The sequence below is a fragment of the Cebus imitator genome, unplaced genomic scaffold (genome assembly GCF_001604975.1).
Source record: "Cebus imitator isolate Cc_AM_T3 unplaced genomic scaffold, Cebus_imitator-1.0 Scaffold103, whole genome shotgun sequence".
Lineage (NCBI taxonomy): Eukaryota > Metazoa > Chordata > Mammalia > Primates > Cebidae > Cebus > Cebus imitator.
Window position 1 is genome coordinate 4609948 of NW_016107418.1, and position 27602 is coordinate 4637549.

Genomic DNA, 27602 nt, shown 5'->3' on the forward strand with positions numbered 1-27602 from the left:
TAAGAAACAGAGAAGTGAAGTGGCTTGCCCTAGGTCATACAGTAAATAATAGAGTTGAAAGTCAAACCTAGAAAACCTGTCTTCAAGGACCATGCTTTTAACTACTAGCCTGCTCCTTTTATTTGAAATGAAATAATAATCTTTCTGTAAAGACAACTCAGGAAATGTAAAGCCATCATGTATTCTTCCCACTCACCTTACTGCCCACTCTACCATTAAAGGTAAATCTCAAAATATTGTCCTATAGTAATTCTAGGCAAACCATTCAAGCCCTGGGAAGTTTACTGTGTACTTCTGCATCATTTAGTATTCAGAGCCCACAGAGGATGAAAGAGGTGGGTGTTACAACCTCCAATTAACAAAGGAGTACTTTCACAGAGTAGGTGATTGAATACCACCACAAAGCTCTAAGTGGCAAAGCCAAGCTTTGAACTCCCCAATCTACTTAGAAATGATGCTTTTTGGAAATATTTTATCCATTTTGTCTCAATGAATCAAATCCCATGGGATGACTGTAACCTCCATTCTATAACATTACAGAGAGACAATTTGCCCCAGGATTTAGAAAGTGTAGAACACAAACCTACAGTAAGTAAATACTAGATATCAAGAAGGCCTTCGTATGAAAATTAGTAATCCACAGCTGTTTTCATCAGTGGCAAAGTGGTAGAAAGACAAAGAATCTGCCAAAGATAGGGGTAAGAAGATACCGGCTGAACTGTTAAACTTTTAATGTCTCCATGTCAGCTGAAATGATAGATTAGAATCTCCAAGAGCCCCAAAGCACAGCAAATCTGCATCCACTTGCCAGCCAACTCTTTGTGTGGGTCTTAATCAAATGCACATGGGTAGTGCACAAGGTGCTTGGGCAGGAGAGCTTGAGACAGCCCCTATGTCAGGCACCTGTCAAGTCCCTAGATGCAGAGCAGCAGCCTGGCACCAGGAGGAAGGCAAGTAAGGGGACAGAAATCAGCTTTTAGGGTCTCTACTAAAAATATAAAAAATTAGCTGGGCATGGTGGCAGGCACCTGTAATCCCAGCTTCACTGGAGGCTGAGGCAGGAGAATTGTTTGAACCCGGGAGGGGGAGGTTGCAGTGAGCCGAGATCATGCCACCACACTCCAGCCTGGGCAACAGAGCAAGACTCCCTCTCAAAAAAAAAAAACAAAAACAAAAACAAGAAGAGGAACAGGATGGATCACCTGAGGTCAGGAGTTTGAGACCAACATAGCAAAACCCCATCTCCACTAAAAATACAAAAATTAGCCGGGCATGGTAGCATGTGCCTGTAATCTCAGCTACTCAGGAGACTGAGGCAGAAGAATTGCTTGAACCCCGGAGACGGAAGTTGCAGTGATCCAAGATCACACCAGTGTACTCCAGTCTGGGCAACAGAGTGAGACTCCATCTCAAAAATAATAATAATAAATAAATAAAATAAGGAAGAGCAAGGCAAAGAGAGACCTTCTGAGGAGCCAAAAGCCATGAAGAGTAAAAAGAACTCACCAGTGCCCAGAAAGGCTAGCAGCCAAGCTGCAAACAAAGAGAAATCTCCCACCATTCAGAAAGTTGGCAGCTTAGCTCTGAAGCATAAAGAGATTTCCAAGATCTTACTGGGCTTCGGAGTGAAAACTGCTGAAAACCAGTTCGTGATCCCACTCTCAAACTATGTGAATCCAATGGTGAACCGATGCTAACTAATGCTACTTCAAAGCCCAGATCCAGCTCGGTCCCCAACATTAACAGTGTGACAAAAGGAGGAGCAAGCCCTTTGCTGCGGTAGATATTCCTCAGTCTTTACTGTTCTTAATGTCCAGCATAGAATAAAAAAATTATGGGGCTGGGTGTAGTGGCTCACACTTGTAATCCTAGCACTTTGGGAGGCCCAGGTGGGCAGATCACTTGAAGCCAGGAGTTCAAAATCAGCCTGGCCAACATGGCGAAATCCCATCTCTACTAAAAATACAAAAAATTAGCCGGGCATGGTGGCACATGCTTGTAATTCCGACTACTCAGGAGGCTGAGGCAGGAAAATGGCTTAAACCTGGGAGACAGAAATTGCAGTGGGATGAGATAGTGCCACTGCACTCCAGCCTGGGCGATAAAGCGAGATGTCTCAAAAAAAATAGTAATAATAAATAGAAATAATGGTACACAAGGAGGAAACAAACATGATCTATTTTTAAAAAGTCAACAGAGGTAATATCCATCTATGACCCTGATGCTGCAAACCAGCAGACACAATTATGATAAATGTACTAAAGGACCTAGTGAGAAAGAGGAGGAGATAAACATGAACAGGTGAAGGATCTCATCAGAATAAAATAATTAAATAGATAAATAGAAAAGCTAGAAATAGAAATTACAATTTCGGAAGGAAAGAATTCATTCAGTGAGCTTCACAGAAAATTGGACATAGAAGAAGGTGGTTCTATGAGTTGCAGCGAGAGAGGGAAATGGAAAACAAACAAGGAAACTGCCCAAGAGCTGAGAAATAATAAATGGCTTGAATATATTGGAGTCCCAGAAGGCAAGGACAGAACTGGATAAAAGAAATATCTTAAGAAATAATAATCTGATATTTTTGCAAATGTAATGAAGGACATCAACCCATAGATCCAAAAAAGCTCACTAAACCCAAAGATGATAAATACAAAGAAAAATCACACCTAGGTATATCATAGCCAAAGTGCTAAAAACCAAAGACAAAGAGAAAATACTCAAAGCAATCAGGAAAATGAGACATATGACTTGCAGAAAACTGCAATAAGGGCAACATTTAAGAAGGCTAAATTTTATCAAAAATAATTAAAGTCGGAATACAATGGACTGAAATGTTTAGAATGCTGAGGTGTGGGAAAAATGACTGTCCTATAAGATTCTTCAATTAAAAAAACTAGAGCGAGAACTCTCAAAACTAAGCATTTGTTTAAAGAAGGAAACAATCCAACTATAAAATGAGCAAAAAAAGAAAAAAGAAAGAAACATTTCACCCAAGAGGACATATAGATGGCAAATAAGCAGATAAAAAGATGGTCAACATTATTAGGCATTAGAGGAATGCAAATTAACACCACAATGAGACATCATCACATACAGGTTAGAACAGTTAAAATAAACAGTGATAATACTAAAGTCTGGTGAGGATGCAAAGAAAACAGATCACTCATACATTGCTGGTGAAATGTAAAATAGTACAGCCACTCTGGAAAACAGTTCGGTTTTTCCAAGCTGCTTTTTCCAAACAGGTTCTTATAAAACTAAAGATTCACTTGCCAATAATCACATTCATAGATATTTATCCCAGAGAAAATACATTCATACAAAAACCTGTACACAAATGTCCATAGCAGCTTTACTCATAATAGCAAAATAGTAGAAACAATGCAAATGTTGTTTGCATGGACTGTTGAACCAACTCTGGTATATCCATACAATTGTAAACTGTTCAGCAATACAAAGGAATGAACTACTGATACATACACAACCTGCACAGACCTCAAGGACATTTTGCTTAGTGAAAAAAGTAAATAGCAAAAGGTTAAATATGGTATGATTTCATGTATAAAACATTCTGAAAATGATACAGCTAATAGAGATGAACAACAGGGGCCAGGGACAAGGAATAGGATGACTGAGAGTACAAAGAAATTGCACAAGGGAGATTTTGTGATGGAACAGTACTGTATCTTGATGGTGGCAGTGGTTATATGAATCTACACGTGCTAAAACTGCAGAGAACTTTACACACTCTCACACACATAACTGCAGTTTAAAATACAGGGAACAGTGAATAAGATCATTGGTACATGCCAGTATCAATTTCTTGGTTTTGGTATTGTGCTACACGCTATAAAAGATGTCACCCTTGGGGAAGCTGTACAAGGGTACATGGGACTCTGAAATTCTTTTGCCATTTTCTAGGAGACTATTACTATTTAAAAATAAAAGTTTTTAAAAAGGAAGGCAAAATAAAGACATTTTCTGATAAGCCAAAGCTGAGCAGATCCATATTTTAAAAGATGCTGAAGTTCTTCAGACTGAATGGAAACAGTATCAGACAGAAACAGGAAGAAAGAACACCTAAAAGACATCAAGTCAAAGTATGTTCCTACTGAGACATTCCTTTGTTCAAATAACAATTGTTCAATGTTTTCTTCAAGTCTTTACGTTAAGTGCCATGGGATCAAAGATAAATAACACTCAATCATACTATCTGTGATACAAACCTACACATAAAAATTACCAACAAATGATGTTGAAGACTATGTTACTGAGGTACTTATATACTGCTAGTGGTTACACAGAAAAGGAAGTTGTTGTTGAAAAATGGTAGGTAAAGAAAGACTTCCCAGAGCTGAATCTGAAGATGAATGTTAAATGAACAAGTGAGGGACAGTATTCTAGGCAATGAGTCTGCTAGATAGCAGCCACAGAGGAGTAGATGAGGAAGATATACACATGGAGCTCCAAGAGCTCAAGATACTCAAGAAGAAGAAAGAAAAATCCCTAAGAAATGACCGAAGGCAGACACGGAGGACAGGCAGAACACACAGAGCCCCTGGTTAAACAAGGAGGATCTACAAGCAACTGGGACAGTTGGAAAGGAAGTGAATTTACTTAGAAAAAGAATAGAAGACAGGCGTTCCAGGGAGGTAACTCTGACAGTATGAATGACATACTCGGGGGAAGTGAAACAGAAGCTAGGACAGGGCAGTAATACAACAGTCCAGGAAGGAGACGGTAGTAAGCTTAGGCCAAGGCAGCAGCCAGGAGCGCAGGAGCTGAGGGTATATGCAAACTAGCTATGGATCAAGAGGAAAGGGAGGAACTATCACTCCCACAATTCCAGCTTGAGTGCTGAAAAGATTTTACCTTCATTTATCTCAAAAGGGAATAGAACAGCAAGGAGCAGGTTTTGATAGAAAAATAATAATTACACTTTTGGAGATGGCGATCTTGAGGTACGTGGGGAACCTCCAGATATCTAGCAAATGCAGAGTTACAGCCTGGAGCAGAGGTCATAAAGTAGCCCTCGCTGGAACTGAGGGACAAGAAGAGAAGAGCATTCGATGGGATTGCTAAGGGGAGTAAATACAAAATGAGAAGAAAATAGCATTAAGAATCAAATTCTAAGAGAAAAAGAGCCCTTTTAAAATTTATATTTAAAAATTATAAATTGGAATACTTTTGTTGTCATTATATGTTATTAAATTACTTAAATCAATGTTACTAATAATTCTTCTAGTAATATAGTAATATGGAATGAACACAAATGTGGACAAAGATTTATACACGAAGATGTTCCCTTAGTGTTATTTTATGTAACACAGAAGCAACTAAATCAGCCAGATGAAGGAATTGATTTAAAGCAAATTATGTTAGCTCTATAAATTATTATGCAATGACCTACGTAGTATTTTAGAAGACTTTTAATTATATGATTACATTTTTATGACATGACACTAAATGGAAAAGCATACAAAGTAGTGTCTATAGGATTTATTTATGTCAGAATATTTATTGAATACCTACTATATGCTAGTACCTAAGCGCTCAATATAAAATGCAGTAAAATGCAGACAATTCCTTGTTTTTGTGAACCTTAGATTCTACTGGAATGCAACTCAAAAAGAGCAAATAAATAAATCTGCAAGAAAATATCACATAAAATAAATGCTTAGACACACAAAACAATGACATAATAAAATATTATCAACTGTATAAAAATGCCAAAGTTTAAAGAAATAAAGCACAAAATTAACAGTAAATAATAATAATTTAAAACAAAGCAAATTTCAGGTGGCTTGGTAAATGGTCTAGAAAAATAAAGGTAAAATTATAAACAGAGTGTTTGGGCACTTTATGATTTGATCTTTGTCATAATCACAAGGCAGAATTTTCAGAACCCTTCATCTTTCTCACCCTCAAACCAAAAAACTCAGGAAGCACCAGCAACTGCTATGCTGAGGGAGGACCATGTATCTGCCAAGTCAGTTTGGACCAAAATGAATTCCTCAGTAATGCTAAAGGTAGAAAATTTTACAAGATAAATGATCCTTCCATAAACAAGCTAAGATGATATTTTTTACATTTCCACTTTCATTACAGTACAATGCCCCCACTCCCTACCCACACACACATACATTCACCTAAGTTCATTCATCCATTCACTGAGCCAATATTGCATGACTGGGACACCCTAAAAATCGTTAACACCCTCTAGAAACAGTACTCAAGTGCTACAGAATCTCAAAAACCAATTCCTAAAATAAAAACATTAGACTGCTTAAACATTTGTGCAAAGTCTAAACTGAAAATCCCTATAAATATTGCCACAAGTTGTGTAACACTACAGAAATTACCTCAGAAAATAACCCATGTAGACCAGGAACAGTGGGTGGCTCACGCCTGTAATCCCAGCACTCTGGGAGGACAAGGCAGGCAGATCACCTGAGGTCAGGAGTTTGAGACCAGTCTGACCAATATAGTGAAACCCCATCTTTACTAAAAATACAAAAATTAGCCGGGCATGGTAGCATGTGCCTGTAGTCCTAGCTACTCGGGTAGCTAAGACAGGAGAATCACTTGAACCTGGGAGTTGGAGGTTGCAGTGAACTGAGACTGCATCAGTGCATTCCAGAGTGGGCAACAGAGCGAAACTCTGTCTCAAAAAAACAAAAGAAAAGAAAAGAACCCATGTATGCTTAACACACAGAGACAGGTACCTGCATACACAGCTCAACGACATTTATTCTGAAAAAAATTACCCTGGAACAGATAACTGACAAGATACTAATAAGAATGCCTTCATACTCGAGGTAGAGAAATTGAGAAAACAGTTTATTATGCACTGAATTGTGTATCCACCCACCAAAATCATGTGGAAGCTCCCATCCCTGATGTGATGCATTTGGAGACAGGGCCTTTATAGAGGTAATTACAGTTAGGTGAGGTCATAGGGTGGGACCCTGATCGTATGGGACCTATGGCCTTATAAGAAGAGACACCAAACTCACACTCTCTGCACCACTTAGAAGAAAGGCCATCTGAGGACAAAAAACTCATAGGTAAACCGGAAAGTTGCCCTTCACCAGGAACTGAGCCCTGCTGGAACTGGGTTCTTGGACTTCACAGCCTCCAGAACTATAAGAAAATAAATCTCTGTTTTTTAAGCTACACAGTCTGTGGTATTTTGTTAAGCTACCTGAGCTATGACACACTGTAAGGTAAAATTACAGTAAGATTCATGAATAAAATCAAGATTCATCCCCTCAAAAAAAGCACAAAAATATTTCCAATATTCTGGAATCTTTCCTGAAAATTAAATATTACTCAAACTAATATTAATCACATTCTCCTTGAAAAGTCAGCTGTCAGGATGAAATATTTTATTATTAGAGATTAATCAGTTAAATAAATCACTGTGCGGAGGTTGGTAACATCATGAACTTCATTAAAACTGTAGGTCAGTAAATCTTATTGGTCCAGAAATCAAACAAAGCCCAAAATAATCTAGAGTCACTGTGGCAGAAACTGAAAAAAAAAAAAAACTCGCCTGATCCTTTGAGGCCCTTTGGAATGACAACCCAGTATCTTCTCCAGTCAGACATCCATTCTGAAGTAACAGCTAAGTGCACTGGGATGAACACACCACAGTGAGCCAGGCAGGGAAATCACCCCTTGGTCATCACTTAAGGGGTGACCAAGTGATAGTCACCAGTGCCTGGCTGTTCCTAACGCACCCCCGACCTCAAGCATCTACAACTCAGTCCTTAGACCTTTTCTCTTCTCTATCCCTACTCCCACCCTTCCTTATCTCACGGTTTTAAATGCCATATATATTCTGACAACTCCCTAATTCCCATCTCCAGCCCAGACCACTTCCATGAACTTTGAAACTGTATACCCAACAGCTAACTACTAGTATCTTCATGTGGATGTCTAATACACAACCATAATATGAAATTCAGCATGCCCAAAATTGAACTCCTGACACACCCCAGCAATCTGATGCTCGTAGTCTCCCCCTATGAGTTCATCGCAACCCCATATCTCAGCTGCTCAAGTCAAAAACCCTGGGGCATTCTTAATTTCCCTCCCTCCCACTTCTCACTGTCAGATCCACCAGCAAATCCTACTAGTGGTTCCACCTTCTAAATATGTCAAAATCCTACCACTTCCCCCACCTCAACTGCTTCCATCCTCACCTAAGCATCCCAGCTAGTCTCTGCTTTACTCTCTGTTCCCCAACAGACTGTTCTCCTATGATGCTAGAGCATTTCGGTCAAATAAGTCAGGTCACAGCTCTCTTCCATTTCAAACCTTCTAGTGGCCGTTCATCACATGCATGGTGTGATGAAAATCTAAAACCTTCACAATGACTTAAGAGAGCCACATGACCTGCTTCCTTCTCTCCCCTAACCACTGTCCTCATCTGTTACTCTCTCCCTCTCCCTCATTCTACTGCAGGTCTCCTCCCTCAAGACACACACTAGAGAGCAGCCCACCAGAGGACCTTTGCACCTGCCACCATCTCTCCTGGAATGTTCCTCCCCACCTACCTACACCTCTGTGCCTGAGTCCCTCACACCTCCTTCAAATCTCTGCCCAAGCCGGGCGCAGTGGCTCATGCCTGTAATCCCAGCACTTTGGGAGGCCAAGGCAGGTGGATTACCTGAGGTCAGCCTGGTCAACATGGTGAAACCCCGTCTCTGCTAAAACTGAAAAATTTAGCCAGGTATGGTGGCAGACACCTGTAATCCCAGCTACTCAGGAGGGTGAGGCAGAAGAACTGCTTGAGCCTGGGAGGCAGAGATTGCAGTGAGCCAAGATTGCACCATTGCACTCCAGCCTGGGCAACAGAGTGAGGCTCCATCTCAAAAAAAAAAAAAAAAGAAATCTGCTCAAATATTACCTCCTCTGCCTCACCCCAATTAAAACTGCAAGTCCTGAACCTCCTGACCCCTTTTAAATGATTTCCTTCTTTCCACTAGCATCTATTGTCTTCTAATATGCTATGTGTTGTTAATTTATTAATTTGTCTCCTTTACTCCCCAATTCTCCCTTTAGAATGTCAGCCTTATGAGGGCAGAAATTTTTTTGAGGTTTTGGTCTGGTGTGTCCCAGGGCCCAGAACAGTGCATGGAACATAGTAGGTGTGCAATAACTCACTGCTGAAAGGATGAAAAGTGTATGTGGCATTTCATTCCCACAAACACTGGGTTCTTAGAAGAGCCCAAAGCTTAGCAGACTTTTGATATATTGATTTGGACCCTTTCTTTGTATGCCCCACCTTGGTGATCTCACCTAACAATCTCATCGAGATCTGCTTGTGTTTAAATCCCATCAAGATTACTTTTGTAAGTAGATTAATAGGGCATAATTCTGGTTTAAGATTTACATTTAAAGGTGACATCGTAGGAGGAAAGACATTTAAAGAGAAAAAGAAAGAAATTTAAACCAATTAATCTATTTTCCACCTTTTTTTGGGTTTCTTTTTTCTCAAATAAAAAAAGGTCAAAATTCAAAACTATTACTGGAGTTAAAGTAAATACCACGTTACATTTTTACAGAGAGCAGGAGGTAGCAATCTTATTAGTACAGAAATAACTAAAAATATCACAAATTTTACTTTTTTCTCTGCATGTGATTTAATGGGTGTTGTGGGGGGGCTTCTCAGCAGAAGGTCACGAATAAAAAATTAACAGGATGGAAATTAACGCGATGGGAAATCAAAGCATCCAGGCTTCAAACCAAGAACATTCTGACAATGTCTTGCAAACTGAGGACTGACAAAGCATATTAATGAGAAATACTGTTAGAATGCTATTCAGATATGGGTCTTCAGCTTTCCAAAAGAATTGGTTTCAAAGAGGAAGGGGAAGTTACACATAGAAAAGCAAAGAATGTTCATGTTTTCCATTCCCTTCTGTACACCGAGCTCATGAGGTGAACCTTCATCTGCCCTGGCATAAGTCCAGCAATGCGGGATGGCCATTCAAGGAACTAACATAAGAAGCAGGACGGCACTGCTTACTAACATTAAAATCTACAGATACATCTAGTCAAACTGAGTATGTTTACCTCTGTTCAAAACAATCCAAAGCATAAGATCTAACATTCCCTCAGAGGCAGAAGGTGTCCTACACCCCAACCTACACTAACAGCATTATCTTTCATTTTAAGTACACATATAAATCTGCCAAACTCTGTTGTACTTTGGAGAAATAACTGAAGAAAAGCTTTAAATACTAGATATAGGCAAAATCATTCTAAAAGTATTATGATACCTATTGGATTCTTAACATTCAACTAAAGCCAAAACAGCAAGACCCCTCATACAAATGCATCTATTGATGCCATACCAGGCTGACATTACTAAGCGTCAGTAAGACTTTACCACTTGCCTACATAAGTCACTTTCTAAGCCATACAGTTGTCCATCTCTGCTGGGCTCAATTTGAGGTAAGGTTCTGATATCCACCAATCACAGCAATTCCCACCATGACACCCTGTTCAGTGGCCACTTCCTCCTTCAATGCTTTCCAGGCACTGCCCCCTCCACTCCACATTACTCAATTCTCAGAGAATGATTTTTAGTCCTAAACTTCGTATCTGATAGAATAAGATGAAACATCTTCCAAACTAATACTCTCACAAAACAGAAGACTCCCTATATTCCACCTATTTGGTTGAACAAAAACAGAAAGGAACCAAGTAACTATCCAACTACTGAGTATTTGAAAAGCAGACATGCAAGAATGCTCAACCTCATGCAATATAAGGAAATACAGGGCCAGGCACAGTAGCTCATACCTATAATCCCAGCACTTTGAGAGACCAAGGCAAGCAGATCATTTGAGCTCAGGAGTTCAAGACCAGCCTGGGCAACATGGCGAAACCCCATCTCTACAAAAAAAAAAAAATTAGCCAGGTGTGGTGGTGTGTGTCTGTGGCCCCAGCCACTCGGGAGGCTGAGGTGGGAGGATCACTGGAGCCCAGGAGTTCAAGGCTGCAGTGAACCATAACTACGCCACTGTACTCCAGCCTGGGTGACAGAGTGAGACTCTGTCGCAAAAATAAATAAATAAACTATAAAAGACATACAAATTAGAGCTGCAATGCCATACCATTTTAACTTGTTAGATGAGCAAAGATTAAACGTATGAAAAATCCCAGTGCTGGCCAGGATCGGGGGTGGGGGAGGGGAGACACAGGTACTCTCTGACACTTTACTGATGGAAGTACACTGTTAAGCATTTTAAGACTACAAAAAGGTCCACAAGATCAAATTTCAGAATCTAGAAGAAAAACATATACATATTTCCTAAAATGTAATCTGTGATGATAACTGAAACAGAAGCCGATTTGGGGATGCTATTTGACATTGGTAAAAACACAAGCAGGGTTTATCTCTTCCCCAACCTCCTGGCCACAGCTGGAGACAGACACTACCCAAAATGGGCCAGGTTTCCCTCTCAGGAATGTGGAATTGGGACTGTGTGGCTCTGATTTGGTCTGGTCACAGATATTTTTAAACAGTGGAAACATAAACCTCACATCATTTGAGGATTCAATAAACTGACTCCCACTTTGAATTTTTCAGACATACGCTCTAGGATTATTTTCTCCTTACATTCTTGTTTTTCCTAACCTTCCTTCTCATCTTTCTGATATGAAGAACAGTAATTTCTATCAGCTTATCTAATTATTGTATTTACTTCTACTTAAGAACATTATTTACAGTTATTTAATAGACTGAATCTTGTGTAACTAGACTCAAATTCCAAACCTCACCCTCTACTTCAGAATATTATTCTTGATGGGATTATGGAATTGGTGGTAAATTTTCTTTAGGTTTTGTTTTTGTTTTTGTTTTTTAAGTCCTATAGCAATCATAAATCAATGAATCCTCAAAGTAATTTTCCAAAAGAGACAAAAATAACTTTTGGTCTCTTCATTTTAAAAACTCATTTCAATTTAATAGTGACTGCCATTCACCAACAGACCAAGACCAATTTTTCCCCTTCATTTGTTCCATTATTTTCCAATTTGTTACAGAATTATACAAACTTCAGATCTGGTATGCCCTTCAAAATGTCAAGTTTGACTTTTGAGAATCACCACCACCTTGATTGTCTTCTCCCATGAACCCATTATTCTGTCCAGCAGCTCTCAAGTCTAAAAAAAGCAAAGAAGATATACATACTTATTTCAATCATAATAGTCAACTATGACAACACAAATAATTCAAGCTCTCAAAGAACTTAATTCTGCTGAAGATACAATCATGTTACATACTTCAACAATAATACTCCCCCATCCTGTTTGTGGAGAACTCTGAAAATCTAGACAATATGCTTCCTTTCAAAACACCAACTGGTTATAGAGGAAAAGAAAGAAACAGACAAATGATCTTGCCAAGAGCCAGTTCTGTAGTTTCCCTCCACTGAGTAGCCCTTTCAGTGGCTACAAAGATTTAAATTCAATCCTCGATTGGACTGATGATATACCGCCTTTTATTTATTTAGAATTAAAAAAAAAAAAAAAAAAAAGAGTTCAGGGAACTATAATTCAGCTGTTTCCAATTTTTGCAAGTATGAGGAGGACCCCTCTGCAATACTTTAAAAAAAATAAATAAAAACTGAGGATTCTTTTTAAAAAGAAACTGAAGATTCTTCTTTTTTTGAGGCAGGGTCTCACTCTGTCCCCCAGGCTGGAGTACAGTAGCACAACCCCGGCTCATTGTAACCTCCACCTCCCAGGCTCAAGTGATCCTCCGGCCTCAGCCTCCCAAGTGGCTGGGACTACAGATAGGTGCCACCAAGTCCGGCTAATTTTTTGTATTTTTCATAAGGACAGGGTTTCTCCATATTGACCAGGCTGAAACGGAGGATTTTTAAAATAGTTCTATCTAGTGATGAGAATATAAAAACCCAAAAAAGTTGTCAGCACAAAATAACTCTCTTAAAAGGACTTGCAAACATCTATAAAATAGCAAAACATGAATTTAATTTTTTTTTTTTTTTTGACATGGAGTCTTGCTCTCTTGCCCAGGCTGGAGTGCAGTGGCATGATCTCGGCTCACTGCAACCTCCACCTCCCAGGTTCAAGCGATTCTCCTGCCTCAGCCTCCCAAGTAGCTGGGACTACAGATGCATGCCACCATGCCCAGCTAATTTTTTGTATTTTTAGTAGAGATGGGGTTTCACCATGTTAGCCAGGTTGGTCTTGATCTGATCTCATGATCTGCCTGCCTTGACTTCCCAAAGTGCTGGGATTACAGGTGTGAGTCACTGTGCCCAGTTGAATTTAATCTTTTTATTACAGAGCCAGTTAATATCAGAATAAGGTCTAAAACCCAGTCTCCAGATTTATAATACAGGTGGGGCTCTTAGAATTGCTCATGGAAAACAGGTGTTTCTTAAGTATCCCTGACAATTCTCTTAGGAACTAGTCAAGCTGACTTGAAAGTTCTTATGGAAAAGTAAACAAAGATAGACAAGACAACTCTGAAAAAGAAGAGTAAGGGTAGAGAGCATCCCCTATCAGATATTAAAATGCTATAAAGCTTCAATAATTAAAATAGTGTAAATAAACCTATAATGTAATAGACTAGAAAATGCAGGAACTGACAAAGTATATATATGAACTCAGTATAAGATGGATGTGACATTTTAAATCCCTAGGGTAAGAGTTATTGGTTAAATGCTGTTGTAACAACTGAATGCTCATTAGGAGAAAAAAATAAAATTGAGTCCTCACTTTACCCTTTATACCAAAAGAAGTTTCAAATGTATTAATAGCAAAAATGTACAAAATAAAACCAATAAAGAACAAAAAGAAACATAAAAAAATTTTTTAATAATCTTGAAGAGGAAAACTTCTTTCCAAACATTATTGAAAAATAATAGAGGCCAAACATTAAACTACTTGAAAAAATCAAATATTACTTCATTATGGAAAATTCTATAAACAAAATCAAGATTACGTATCAAATGAGGACTTTTTGGGGTACCATAACTCTATCAACAAACCCAGAGTCCTATGACACCCAAGTATAGCACTCTCCCTATTCCATGCAATCTCAAATCACTTGAAAGGAAGCCTTTAACACAGTAAAAATCAAGTCATCTAACAGAATCCATGGGAATAACCCTAAACCTTTCTTCCTTGCCTAGGCCTATAAAGTAAATTTTCTACAGCACCATCCTCAGCTATTACCTCCACTCACATTATAAACTGTCAGCCACACAGTAAGGCAAGGGCTTTTATTATGCACTGGGGCGGGGGGACATGGTTTAATTTTAGCAAAAGATAGACACAGCAAAGCAATACAAGTCAAAAGGTTTTCTTAGGTTTGCTCTGGGATTATACGGTCTTAACTGCCAACACGCAGTTTCAGCAGTGAACACTTGCCAAATTTATAACATCAACAGAGATTTCTGAGCCCCTACTATGTGGAAGACATTATGCCAAACATGAGCTGAAGAACAGTCTTCTGCCTTCCGGAAGCTTACAATCTAACTTAGTCAAAGAGACCATGAGGTAAGGACATCTGCTTATCAACTAGCGATAATACAGAATTACGCTTTGGTCTTCAAAGCTTCCCATATGACTGAATACAGTAAAATTATAAAAATTATAGTTATTACTGAAAGGAAAGCACAGCTAACCACATGATTTTTCTCAAAGTCAGTGTGTAGGCATATCTAAGTGTTTCAACCCAATACTGTACCTGAAAGCACTACTATAACAGCATATCAGCTCAGCGAGGCACTCCATCCACAAGGTAATTAATGTAAACAGCTGCTGTTTACATTTGGATCTTTAGTTCTATACCAACTGGATTTCCATCGTTTTTATTATCCTTTATCCTTAGCTGGTATTTCTCCAAGTTCTTGTCAATTTGTTCTTCCTTTTTAACACAAAATATTATTTATTACAACTATAAATTGGCTTTCTTCAACTCAGTCCGATTTTTTTATGTTTTTCTTTCTTTTTGCATTCCACAGTACTGCTTGGGAAAATGGTATTATTTATGCCACGGTGAAAGCTCTGATTATCTGCCACCTCACTACTCTCCTTCCAGATGATGGAATGCTAGCTGTATTCCTCCACTCCCCTAACTATTTAGTGAGCATGAGTTAACAGACCTATCAGCGGAGTAACAACAGTTTTCATTTTTTAATTTACAAAGAAGACTTTGAAACACACAGTAAGAACTTTCTGAAAGGTCAATATATAGGGTAATACTGACTTTGCAAGAAATTCCAAAACTGCTTGTCCCATATATGCTTTCAACACACAATCACCAGCAACTAAAATTTCTGAATAATTATCTCACATCTTTCTTTGCTGCCTGTGAATATTTCCTAGATAACCGAACATAAAACTGAGGAATACTTTAAAAATTCCTTATTTTAACTTACAGAAGTAATTCAACTCAAGATAAATCATCTTTTACCTGGTAATTACAAAGAAATGACTAAAATTACAAGCCAACTCCGATAAGCCATCCTTAATAAATTTCTATAATACTAGTAATTCCACTGGTTAACGACCACAACTCTCAATATTAAATGCAGTGCGTTTACCTATACAGATTAACAGAGACCATACAGTCTTCATTTCAAATCCTAGGACTAGTTTCCACAAAAACTGTTCACTGCATAGTACTGGAAATTAAGGTCACCTTTTTCCTTTACAAATAACTACCTTAGAGAAGAAGTCTTAGTGAGTATATCCTGTGAATTAAAAAGACACTCTTTCACATTTGCCACAGTCAGGAATTTTCATTACCTTGAGATGGTTCATCTGTTTTCCAGCAGAAACCACTAGTCACCAAGCAAATGAAACAGGAAAAGGAAAGGTTCACCATTCTGTTAATTTACCGGTCCCTCGAAACTAAGTGATTAATATACGATGAGAGGGAAGAGAGAAAGCGGTACCTGGAAAGAAGTGACTTTGTTAGATGCTTGTTTGATCTCCATAATCCTGCAAAACCAAGTGTGTATCTTTTTCCCCCTCCAGGGAGGTGGGGGAGGTACCACTTAGAAATTAGGGGGTTAAGTAAACATTACAGGAAGTCACAAGTCCAATGCTCTGAGCCCAAACACACTTCACTGAATTGAGTTTTCAGAACCTTTTTTGAGTGGATCACATCTCTGGTAAGCAATTTCAGCTTCTATACTGCAAATTCTCTGGGCTACTTGAGTGGCAAGCACCCTCTGAGTGTTACTATCTGCTGCTGCTGCTGTGGCTATCTGACGAGACTGAAACAGGCTTTAAGTAGGCTCCAGATCATAAAAACAAACTACAACGAAGCCAGAGGGGCTTCAAAAGATGGTCAAGGCTTTCAGAAGTGGGAAAGGGAGGTTTAGAAATGAAATACAGAGGGTCGAGTACAAACAGCATAGCAGAGTGTGCTCAAGGTCATTCTTCTGAAAACCTGTTCAAAGAAATAACAAGTAATATAATCAAATTCATAATTAAAAAAATAATTTTCAATGAAATAAGGAATTTTCAATGAAAGATACTACCTAGCAGAAAATAAGTCCTACCTGGGCTTAAGGATCCTTCAACTCTTAGCTTCAACCCCACTTCTGCCTACTCTAATTATGAACTACTTTGCATCTTTAAGTATTTCCATTGTGAGTCAAAACAAAATAATAAACACTATAGGAGAAAGAGCTCTCGACTAGAATCAGGATTTCTTGACTCAGCTTTACCATTTACTTGCCATCTGTGACCGTTAAGAACCTTTCTGTTTCTTACCCATTACAGAAAATAATTGCTTTTTCTGTCTTTGCTTGCTCCCTTTGCAACCTGTCCCTATGTAACCAGGGTCATCTGAATAATAGGCCACCTTAGGTGGTATTGTACACATCAAATGAGATCACATAATTAAAGACAACTAACACCATAAATCATTATGCAAACATGTACCCTTATGAAAACTGATAGATGCTATCCACAGTGGCTGTCCAAACTGCTTTACCACGGCTGTTACTATCTTTTCACTAAGACCCTAGGCTTCAAATGACCACTTTAGCATTAATTTCTTTCTGCCCCCATTTTAAGCATCCATAGAGGAGCCTGTCATTATCTTTCTTACTAATTACCGCTCAAGGTATCAATCCTATTAGAATATATGTTATTAGCTGAAAAAAAGAGACCTACATTGGTTTTGCCCTGTCTTCCAAGGTATGGTCTCAAAACACACACAGATCTGAAGGTTTCTTAGGGATTTTCTTTCTATTGCTTCTTTCTTTACTCGGCCAGTTACTGGGCAATTTTTTGTTCTCGGTAAAGTACTCAGCACTTTATTTATTATTTACATTCTCTTACTTAAGTATGCTCTTTAAGTATAACACTTTGGTGTAGGCTTTCTTTTTTAGATTAGGAAATCAAGGATCACAGAAGCTAAGAAATGTCCCCGAATCACACAGCTAATAAATAACAGAGCCAAGATTTGAACACGAATCAGTCTGGCCCCAAAGCCCCTGCTCCTGAACTGTCTCATTAGGTCTTAAGAGGCAACCGATCATTCAGTTCAGAGCCTGAAACCTACCCAAGAGTGTAGGTATAGTCAGGAACCATCCATATATAATTGCACTTAGGTATAGCCAACTGTGGTCAGAAAGCAAATAACATTTATTAGAAGTGAAAAAGAAAAGAGAAAAAGAAGATCAAATGAGCTAGAAATCAAGACTCATGCAAAAAAAGTATCCTTTTAAATCCTATACACTGGCTTACAGTGAACCACAAATTTGGTTCAAGAACTTCTAAACAAGAAGCTCATGGATTACAGAATTTAGTGTCTATAAACCACAAATTTACCAAATACTCAAAGAATATTCCTTTATTCCTGACTCTAAAACCTGAAAATAATTTCAGCAAAGATAGTTAAGTCCATACCTAGTAACATCCTATGCCAAAGCAAAGGCTGAAGAATCACTTTATTTTTCTCTGTATTTCATATTCTAAATGATGCCTTCTATTCTGATTATATCAAAGCCTAGTTTATAGCAAATGACTGTCAAGGAAAGAATCTTCAGTAGGTGCTTTTTTTTTTTTTTTAAGCCAAGAGATTCTAACAGTTTTCCACTCATAATGCACCTATTTGGGACCCCTTCCCCACAAAAGCAGTGGTTTTATACTATTTTTAAAAAAAAAGCAGAACCTTTTTAACAAAAGAAACTGGGCCGGGCGCGGTGGCTCAAGCCTGTAATCCCAGCACTTTGGGAGGCCGAGGCGGGTGGATCACGCGGTCAAGAGATCGAGACTATCCTGGTCAACATAGTGAAACCCCGTCTCTTCTAAAACTACAAAAATTAGCTGGGCATGGTGGCGCGTGCCTGTAATCCCAGCTACTCAGGAGAGTGAGGCAGGAGAATTGCCTGAACCCAGGAGGCGGAGGTTGCGGTGAGCCGAGATCGCGCCATTGCACTCCAGCCTGGGTAACATGAGTGAAACTCCGTCTCAAAAAAAAAAAAAATTTTCCAAGCCCATGTGTCACTTCAGACCATCGCAATTTCTGAGACTAGGTCAAAGGCATCAGTATAGCAACGATTCTCAAATTTATGTCTCAGGACCTCTTACAGCTTTAAGACCCCAAGACAGAGTAAAAATAGAAAAGGAGGAAAAAAGAGAGTAATGAAACAGGAATGTCTTGAACCCAGGAAACAAAAAAAAAGCAAGAAAAAGTCACAGAGAAGTAATTAAGATGTCCAAGGGAGAATAATAGATTCAAATGAAAATTTTATAAAGGGCATTGAGGAAAAGTAGAAAAATAATCATAAGAAAGTGAAATTTAAAAAGTATGAAGGGTCAAAGCAGAAGTGAATAAAAAGGAAATGAGGCAAAGAAAGTTAAATATTCACATAATATAAATACATATACCTCTAAGATACATCAAACTCTGGAAGATAGTCAAAACACTAAAACGGAATATTTTAAACAATACTCCAAGAACATTTCTGAAAATAAAAGACCTAAATCTACACATTTTAAGAGCTGGCTGGGCGTGATGGGTCATGCCTGTAATCCCCATACTTTGGGAGGCCGAGGCAGGTAGATCAAGAGGTCAAGAGATAGAGACCATCCCGGCCAACATGGTGAAACCCCATCTCTACTAAAAATACAAAAATTAGCTGGGTGTGGGGGCACATGCCTGTAGTTCCAGCTACTTGGGAAATTTAGGCAGGCGAATCGCTTGAACCCAGGAAGCGGAGGTTGCAGTGAGCCAAGACCATGCCACTGCACTCCAGCCTGGTGACAGAGCAAGATTCCATCTCAAAAAAAGAAAGCCAACTGGGGAAAACTGACCAAGAACAAACAACCCCAAGGAATGGTATACAACTAATACAATTCTAGAGGCACAGGAGAGACACTGATCCGTTACAGTCAATGGAAACATCAGGGCTTGAGCGCCATCTAAACAAGGGATGACTAAAGAAACGTAAGCAAAAGGACTGATTACAAAGTGAGCATTTTCTGTATTTAACTGTAGAACTAAGAATAAAAAACAAAACAGAAATATGAGCTCATCCTGGGCTGGTAAGCTACAGGCCATGACATCCACAGAGCACTGTGCTGATCCATGAGTAATATAGCTGGGAGGCCCCCAACCCCATCCACCTCACTGTGGACCCAAGCCTCCAGAACGGCCACATGAGCATCAAAGCCTATGTTAGCACTTTAATGGGTGCTCCTGGGAGGATCATGGGAGTGATGTTCGCACTTCTGACAGTGAAATACACATACTATGACACTGAACACATTGGAGTTGGCCTGACTATGAAAGCCTGCTTTAGCCCCAACCGAGTGACTGGACTTTCAGCGACTTGCTGCAAGTAGGAGGGGCATCAGCTCACATCCAAGATGCCTCGAGCACAGTGTTGCAATATGCAAAGGATGTACTGTCTGCAAACGTGCCAGCTGACAATACCGTGGGCCGCTTCCTGATGAGCCTGGTTAACCAAGTACCCAAAATAGTTCCCAATGGCTCCAAGACCATACTCAACAGCAACATCAATGACCTACCTGGCCAACCTCAGACAGTCACAGATTGCCCTCAGACAGAAACTTGTAAACCTGTGAATTGACCCCAATCAGAACACCTGCCGGTCTAGGTCTCAACCCCAGGACTCAGAAGCGAAGGAGAAATGGTTTTTTTGTGGTCTTGAGTCACACTGAGACAGTCAACTGCTTGTGATTCTAATAAACATAGCCTACCTTTTGTGAACTTAAAAAAAAACTGACTACATAAAGATAAAATATTTGGCATGGGGGAAAAAAAATCAGAAAAGTCAAAACTAGGAGAAATATTGTAACATATACAAAGGAACATTATTCCTAAGGCAAAGAAAAAAAACTTTTAAAAAATGAACAGAAAAGGTACAAAAATTCTTTAGATATAATAGGCAATAGACATTCTCAAAATAATATAAAAATTTCCCTTGAACATAAAGGATGCTCAACTTCAATCATAATAAAGGCAATATAATTAAACTACACAAAGATTTTTTCACTCATTAGATTGGGAAAAATTTGAAAGCTTCACAATATACTCTAGCGAGCAGGCTACAAAGAAACAGGCACTCACACACTGCTCAGAGCAATGCAAAATGGTACAATCTCTACGGAGGAGAACTCAGCTGAGCCTAACAAGATTACATATACATTTATCCTTCAACCCAGAAATCCAACTTTGAAGACTTTATCCCCAAGTTAAACCTCCTGCAATACAAAAAAAAAAAAAAAAAAGGGCCGGGCGCGGTGGCTCATGCCTGTAATCCCAGCACTTCGGGAGGCCGAGGCGGGTGGATCACGAGGTCAAGAGATCGAGACCATCCTGGTCAACAAGGTGAAACCCCGCTTCTACTAAAAATACAAAAAATTAGCTGGGCATGGTGGCGCGTGCCTGTAATCCCAGCTACTCAGGAGGCTGAGGCAGGAGAATTGCCTGAACCCAGGAGGCGGAGGTTGCGGTGAGCCGAGATCGCGCCATTGTACTCCAGCCTGGGTAACAAGAGCGAAACTCCGTCTCAAAAGAAAAAAAAAAAAAAAAAAAAAAAAAAAAAAAAAAAACATGCACAAGGTTATTCATAGCCACATTATTTGTACTGTAATTGCAAAATACTGGAAACTACCTAAATGTCCAAACACAGAAGACTGGTAACCAAACTGCATTATATTCACACTATGTAAACTGCACTATACAGCCGTAAAATTAATTTTGAAGAGGTGCTCTGGAATCTGATACAGAATAATTAATTTCGAGGGTATGTTTGAAGTGGAAAAAAGCAAAGTGCAACAGAATTTATACAGTATGCCACCTTCTGTTTTTGAAAAAAAGGTAAATAAGAAAACATGCATGTATTGTCTTAAACTAGAAAACTGAGGTTGGTTATCTACAAGAGGGAAACAGACAAGGTCAAAGGGATGTGAGAGGGAGTGATACTTCTCTGAAACTACACAGCGTTTGTAGTTTTGTGTAGATTATGTTAAAAGAAAATTAAATCAACAAGGACCCTAAAACAAATGATCAAGTGGCAATTTAAATGAGTAACAAAACCACACTTAAGGAAAAAACTTGTCCATTTACCTAAAGTTAAAATATATTAGCATAAATGTTAATAATATCTTGTTAAAAATCTTTACTGCCTGTAGGATCTTTTAGGCTGTTCTCTTTTTCATAGCTGACATTGGTAATTTGTGTCTTCTCTCTTTAATTTATTAATCTCACCAAATTGATTCATATCATCAATCTTTTCAGAAGAACTAGTACTGCACATGTTCTCTACTGTATATTTATTTTCTATTCTATGAATTTCTCCTTTTTTAATGCCTAGCTACTTCCTCTGGGTTTAGTATGCTGTTCCTTTCTAACTTCTTGAAACTGATGTTCAGATCATTGAGTATTTTTCAGGCTTTCTTCTTTCCTAACACATGCATGTAAGGCTATAAACTTTCCCCTGAGTATGACTTTAGCTACACCCCACACATTTTTATATACTGCATTTTTCATATTAACTCTAATCAACATATTTTGCGAAATTTTCTAATTCTCATTGTAATATCTTCCTTGATCATGGAATACTGAAAAATGGTTTTCTAGTTACCTTTTGCTATTGCTTTTAGCTTAATTTATAGAACAGTCATGTTTGAAATCAATCTTCTAAAATATACTCAAACTTGCTTTTGCCAACAAGCTGATAGCTAGTGTCCAGTCTACTTACAAAAAAAGTGTATTCTGCAGTTAGGTACAACATCCAGACACACTGAGGCAATTTTATTAATTGTGTTGTTCAAGTCATCTATATCCTTTGTTCTATCGGTCGCAGAGAAAGTGCAAAAAAAGAAACTTCCCTCTATGATTGTGATTTTATTTCCTCTCCCTACTTCTTTTTATTTTATTTATTTATTTATTTATTTGAGAAGGAGTCTTGGTCTGTCGCCAGGCTGGAGTGCAGTGGTGTCATCTCGGCTCACTGCAACCTCCGACTCCCTGGTTCAAGCGATTCTTTTGCCTCAGCCTCCCAAGTAGCTGGGATTACAGACATGTGCCACCATGCCCAGCTCATTTTTGTATTTTTAGTAGAGACGGGGTTTCACCTGATCCCCTGACCTCATGATTCGCCCACCTTGGCCTCCCAAAGTGCTGGTATTACAGGTGTGAGCCACCATGCCCAACCCTTACTTCTTTTTAAATTGACATTATAATAATTAAAATTATCTCTAGATGATCTAGACACCTCATTATAGAAAACAGAAACGTGAATATCCTCTTTTACACTAATTTAAAGTGGCAGCAATTTTTTCAGCTAATTATTATCCAAAATAGCTTAATATCACCTATCCCAAAAATAGAATCATTTTTATACATATCCTTCAAAGTTTAATTGGGTCATATCCAATAACTCCAGACAGTAGACCAATCTGCCTAATTACTGAGAGGTACATTGTGCAACTAATTCATACTGCCAGACATATGGGGAAAGTAGCAATAATCTACAATACATTCCACAGACAAATTACTGAGACGTTTCTACAGTCCTAAACTTCCCAAACCAAAATTACTCTGGTTCTGCTCTCTGGCAAAGATGTCAAATATTCCACCCTTCAGTTCCCATGGTGCTGTATCCTGCTGAGCTAAGATGCCACCTTAATATCACTCTAATACAATGCTCCAGACTGCAGTTGTTGGCACTGGCATGTGATCTAAAAGCCACCAACCACTCATCTTTGGATGCGTACTTGCTCACGTGGTCAACAGGTGGGGAAAAGTCCTGTGTGCAAGCAGTCCTTCCAAGAATCTCAGAGCTCTGATATACAATCAGTCTTGATCGGTGCCCTCCAAGTTCTCAGGTCAGGGTGTCACCTTTGGTTTGGATCAGGAACCCCTGCCATACCATCCCAGGGCACCTTTTGTTTCTCTGTCAGCAGCAGTGCATTAAAGTGATCTCTTTATTCTGCTATGCAGTTACTAACAGCTCCTCGTGGCAGGAACCACTGATTCATCCAGCAGCCACAGCACTTAGCAATACCTAGCACATAGACCCACACCTTCTACCTTTGTCTCCTATCTATCCTCTACACAGCAGTCCTGGCAATCCTCTTATCATCTAACTCAAACATCATCATTTCCCTGCTCAAAACTTTGCAATGGCTCATCTTACTCATAATAAAATCCAAAGTGCACCACAGTTTATAAGCCTATACAATCTGTCCCTTTACTACCTCTGCATGATGCATCCCCCCAACCCCCCTGCTGCCACTCAGGTACCTCAAGGGGGCACTTGCTGTTTCTCCCCAAATAAGGCTCATTCCCAAAATATTGGCCTGGCTGCTTCACTTCTTCACTTCTGTTTGCATCTCTGTTCAAATGTCATCTCAGATAGGCTTCCCTGACCACCCTATCAAAAACAGCAGTCTCTGATACTTTCTCTTCACTCGCTTTGCTTTCTTACTACACACACACACACACACACACACACACACACACACGGCTATATACGAAAGAAAGCACAGTAAAGCAAAGCAAGTGAGGAAAGATTTTATATATATATATATATATATATATATATATATATATATATATACACACACACACACACACACACACACACATATATACTTTAACATGTTGTTTATTAGCTTTCTTCCCTACTACAATGTTGAGTCCCATCAGAAAAGGAAGAAAATATGTTCTCCAAAACAAGGGTCAGGGATTTTTAGTGTAAAGGGCCAGATAGTAAATATGTTGTGCTGTGTGAGTTAACTTCTGCTGCCACTACTTACCCCTTTCAGCTTTGCCTTGCAGCACAAAAGCAGCCCCAGACAAGAAATAAAAGAACAGACAAGTCTGTGTTCCAAGACAATTTTCCTTACAAAATCAGGAAAAGAACCAAATATGGCCCATAAGCTATAGTTTACCAACCCCTGATCTAGAACAAGCTTGCCATGCAGGATATTGATTTTGAACTAACCAACCACCTTGGTCTCTAAAGCTACTTTTAATTGACAAAATACTGACACTCCAAGCGCATCAGTAACAATAACTTCAAACTATCTTCTATACATCTTCCACCAAAAAAAAAAATCCACCTGAGATCAATTATATTCCTAAATGACTGTTTGAGGGATATGAAGTGTGCTTATTCTCACAACCAGAAAATATATAATAAATCACGTTAGTCTGACCCTCCAAATTTTGATTACTGTACTTTTACTTCATTTAAGGACATTATGATAAACGGCCAAACAAGAACCACTGTTCGATGTACCAACATGAATGCCACTGAGCACATCACCTACTACACCTTTCAGTGTAACCAGTTCAAATCCCCAAGTGTTAAATGGGGAACATATTAAGGAAAAGAAACTGGTATGTTCTTTATGGATGGTGAAAACAACAGCATAGAGCTGAGGATGATTTCCTTTCACTGTGGCCACCAGGATGCTCACCCAAGTTCCCAATCAGACCAGGGCAGAGACTAGTTATGCCACCAAAGCCCTGTCAGCAGCAGTGCATTACAGTGATCTCTTTCTTCTGCTACACTATGCTTTCTTCTGCTATGACCTCTCTTCTCCTGGGATGTATAGCTCTGCTACGTGTCCAGCCTAAAGTAAGCTAAGAGAGGCCATATCTGAGTACAGCTAGTAGGATGAGAAGCAATGTGTACTGGTCCATAAAAACGTCCCACAGGACTGTCCTCATTCCCCACCCACTGGCTGAACTGAGCAGTTTCCCAGTTCCTATAGGAGGCTAAGTCACAAGGTGGAAAAAAGCTGACTACCTGAACAGCCATGTGGATGCCTAACCCATGACGACCCCAACATAAGCTTCCATATGGGTGAGAAACAGATGCTTCTTACTCGTAAGTCACTGAAATCTGGCAGTTATTAAAGCAATCCTCATGTCTAAAACACTGCCTATGGAGACTAGAACCTTATTAAAGTAGAGGTTTTGTTGTATTCATCTCTAGTCCTTATATACTCTTTATTTTCATTCTTTATATTTAGCTTTATTATTATAAGCTAAACCAGATCTTCATTTAATGACAGAGAGAAAAGCCTCCATTGCTTATGTTTGATAAATCATCTCAAATAACAAAAATCTGAATAAAGTACATATTCCACTTAAACCAAATTCTATTTGTAACTTTCATTTACACACGGTTCATCTAAATTACGCACGTGTCCAAAAAGAGAAAGAATGCTCAGTAAATATTAAATGCAGGGCAATATTGTCTCAAATGAAATCTGACAATCATCAGAACCCAAATAGCCTGAGAAATAAAACCACAAGTTTCTGAACTCCTGTGTGGCAAGAAAAAGTAATCATAAATGTAGCTTAATGTGAAGTAGCTGTTCTAAACTCTTCGGTGCTTAATCCCTATACAATTCTTTGAAAAGATGTTCTGAAGTTTTGCAGTTTTCAGAATTTTTTTTTCTTTTTTTCTTTTTGTGGGAAGAAGTTTTCAATGAATACTATGTAACACAATGAACAAACAGCAGAGCAGCTACAAAGATTTTAAACGGCTCAGGCACGAACTTCATTTCCATTGATAAACTTTGTAACCATTCAAATTGTAATGCCAACTTTTGAAAAGGAGTAAGGTTTCAATAATCTTCCTGCCTGGGATATCTCAAAGAACAATTCACATTCTAGGGAAGACCTGGGAAACAATGTTATTTGCAGTACATAATTAAAATCTGAAGACAAGTGTTTGGAGAATTAGGGAGTTTTTGTGTATTTCTGGGTTTCTTATCAAAAGCTAGTATAATTAACTCTAAAAGATATATGACAAATACTATATAGAAAACCAAGCAGGGAGATATGTTTTAAATTCTACAGGGCGTTTTTTTTTGTTTGTTTTTTTTTAATGTGTTTTTACATTTATATTGAAAACAGACATGTGTTCTATACTGGAAAATTACAATATTTCTGCCAAAATTAAGACCTTACTTTAGAAGAGATGTAAAGTCAGTCTCTTCCCTCTCACTGTAAGCTGTGCAATAGCCACAACCTCTCTCAGAACAATATAAACATACTCATAAGTTGCTCCCTCTCTCTTTACCATGTTTATGGTTAATGGCATCCCTCAACTTGGAATAGAGTTTCTTCCATGCACCACAGGAAGCAAGTGAAATCCATGAGCCCTTCCATAAACATTCTTATTTTATTTTATTTTATTTATTTTTGAGAAAGTGTCTCCCTCTGTTGCCCAGGCTGGAGTGCAGTGGTGTGATCTCAGCTCACGGCAGCCTCTGCCTCCCAGGTTTGAGCATATTGGCCACCCAAGTAGCAGGGATTACAGGCGCCCACCACCATGCACAGCTAATTTTTGTATTTTTAGTAGAGATAGAGTTACACCATGTTGGCCGGGCTGGTCTTGAACTCCTGACCTCAATTGATCCACCCATCCAGGCCTCCCAAAGTACTGGGAATACACCGCCCAGCCCATAAACATTAATTCTTAATAAACATTAAAGCCTACCACTCTGGGAGGCTGAGGTGGGAAGATTACTTGAGCCCAGAAGTTAGAGACTAGCCTGGATAATATAACGACACCCTATCTCCACAAAAAATATAAAAATTAGCTGAGTGTAGTGGCACAAGCCTGTAGTCCAAGCTACTTGGCGGGCTGAGGTAGGAGGATGCTTGAGCCCAGGAGGTCAAGGCTGCAGTGAACCGAGATAGCAACAGAGCCAACAGTCCGGGCATAGAATGAGAGACCCTGTTTCAAACAAACATTAATTCTAACTTAGGACAGACTATGCACCAGCAAAGAGTTGCAACGCCAATTCAGAGCTGAAATCTGCCTAGGTAATATCCTAATACAGGACTATGTAACAAAACAGGCAAAACAAAAACAAAAATAACCTTGTCATGTACATATTTTGAGAGGTTAGAAAATAAGTGATGTTGGCCAGGCGCGGTGGCTCAAGCCTGTAATCCCAGCACTTTGGGAGGCCAAGGAGGGTGGATCACGAGGTCAAGAGATCGAGACCATCCTGGTCAACATGGTGAAACCCCGTCTCTACTAAAAATACAAAACATTAGCTGGGCATGGTGGCGCTTGCCTGTA

The 27602-nt window shown here is 39.0% G+C and overlaps 1 protein-coding gene and 1 pseudogene across 4 annotated transcripts in view; one reads left to right on the plus strand and one right to left on the minus strand.

Annotated features, from left to right (window-relative positions):
* Nucleotides 1-27602, minus strand: part of WASF3 (WASP family member 3) — a 116921-nt gene that overhangs the window by 82462 nt on the left and 6857 nt on the right. The window lies entirely within an intron of this gene.
* On the plus strand, nucleotides 1485-20106 carry LOC108310427 (annotated as a pseudogene).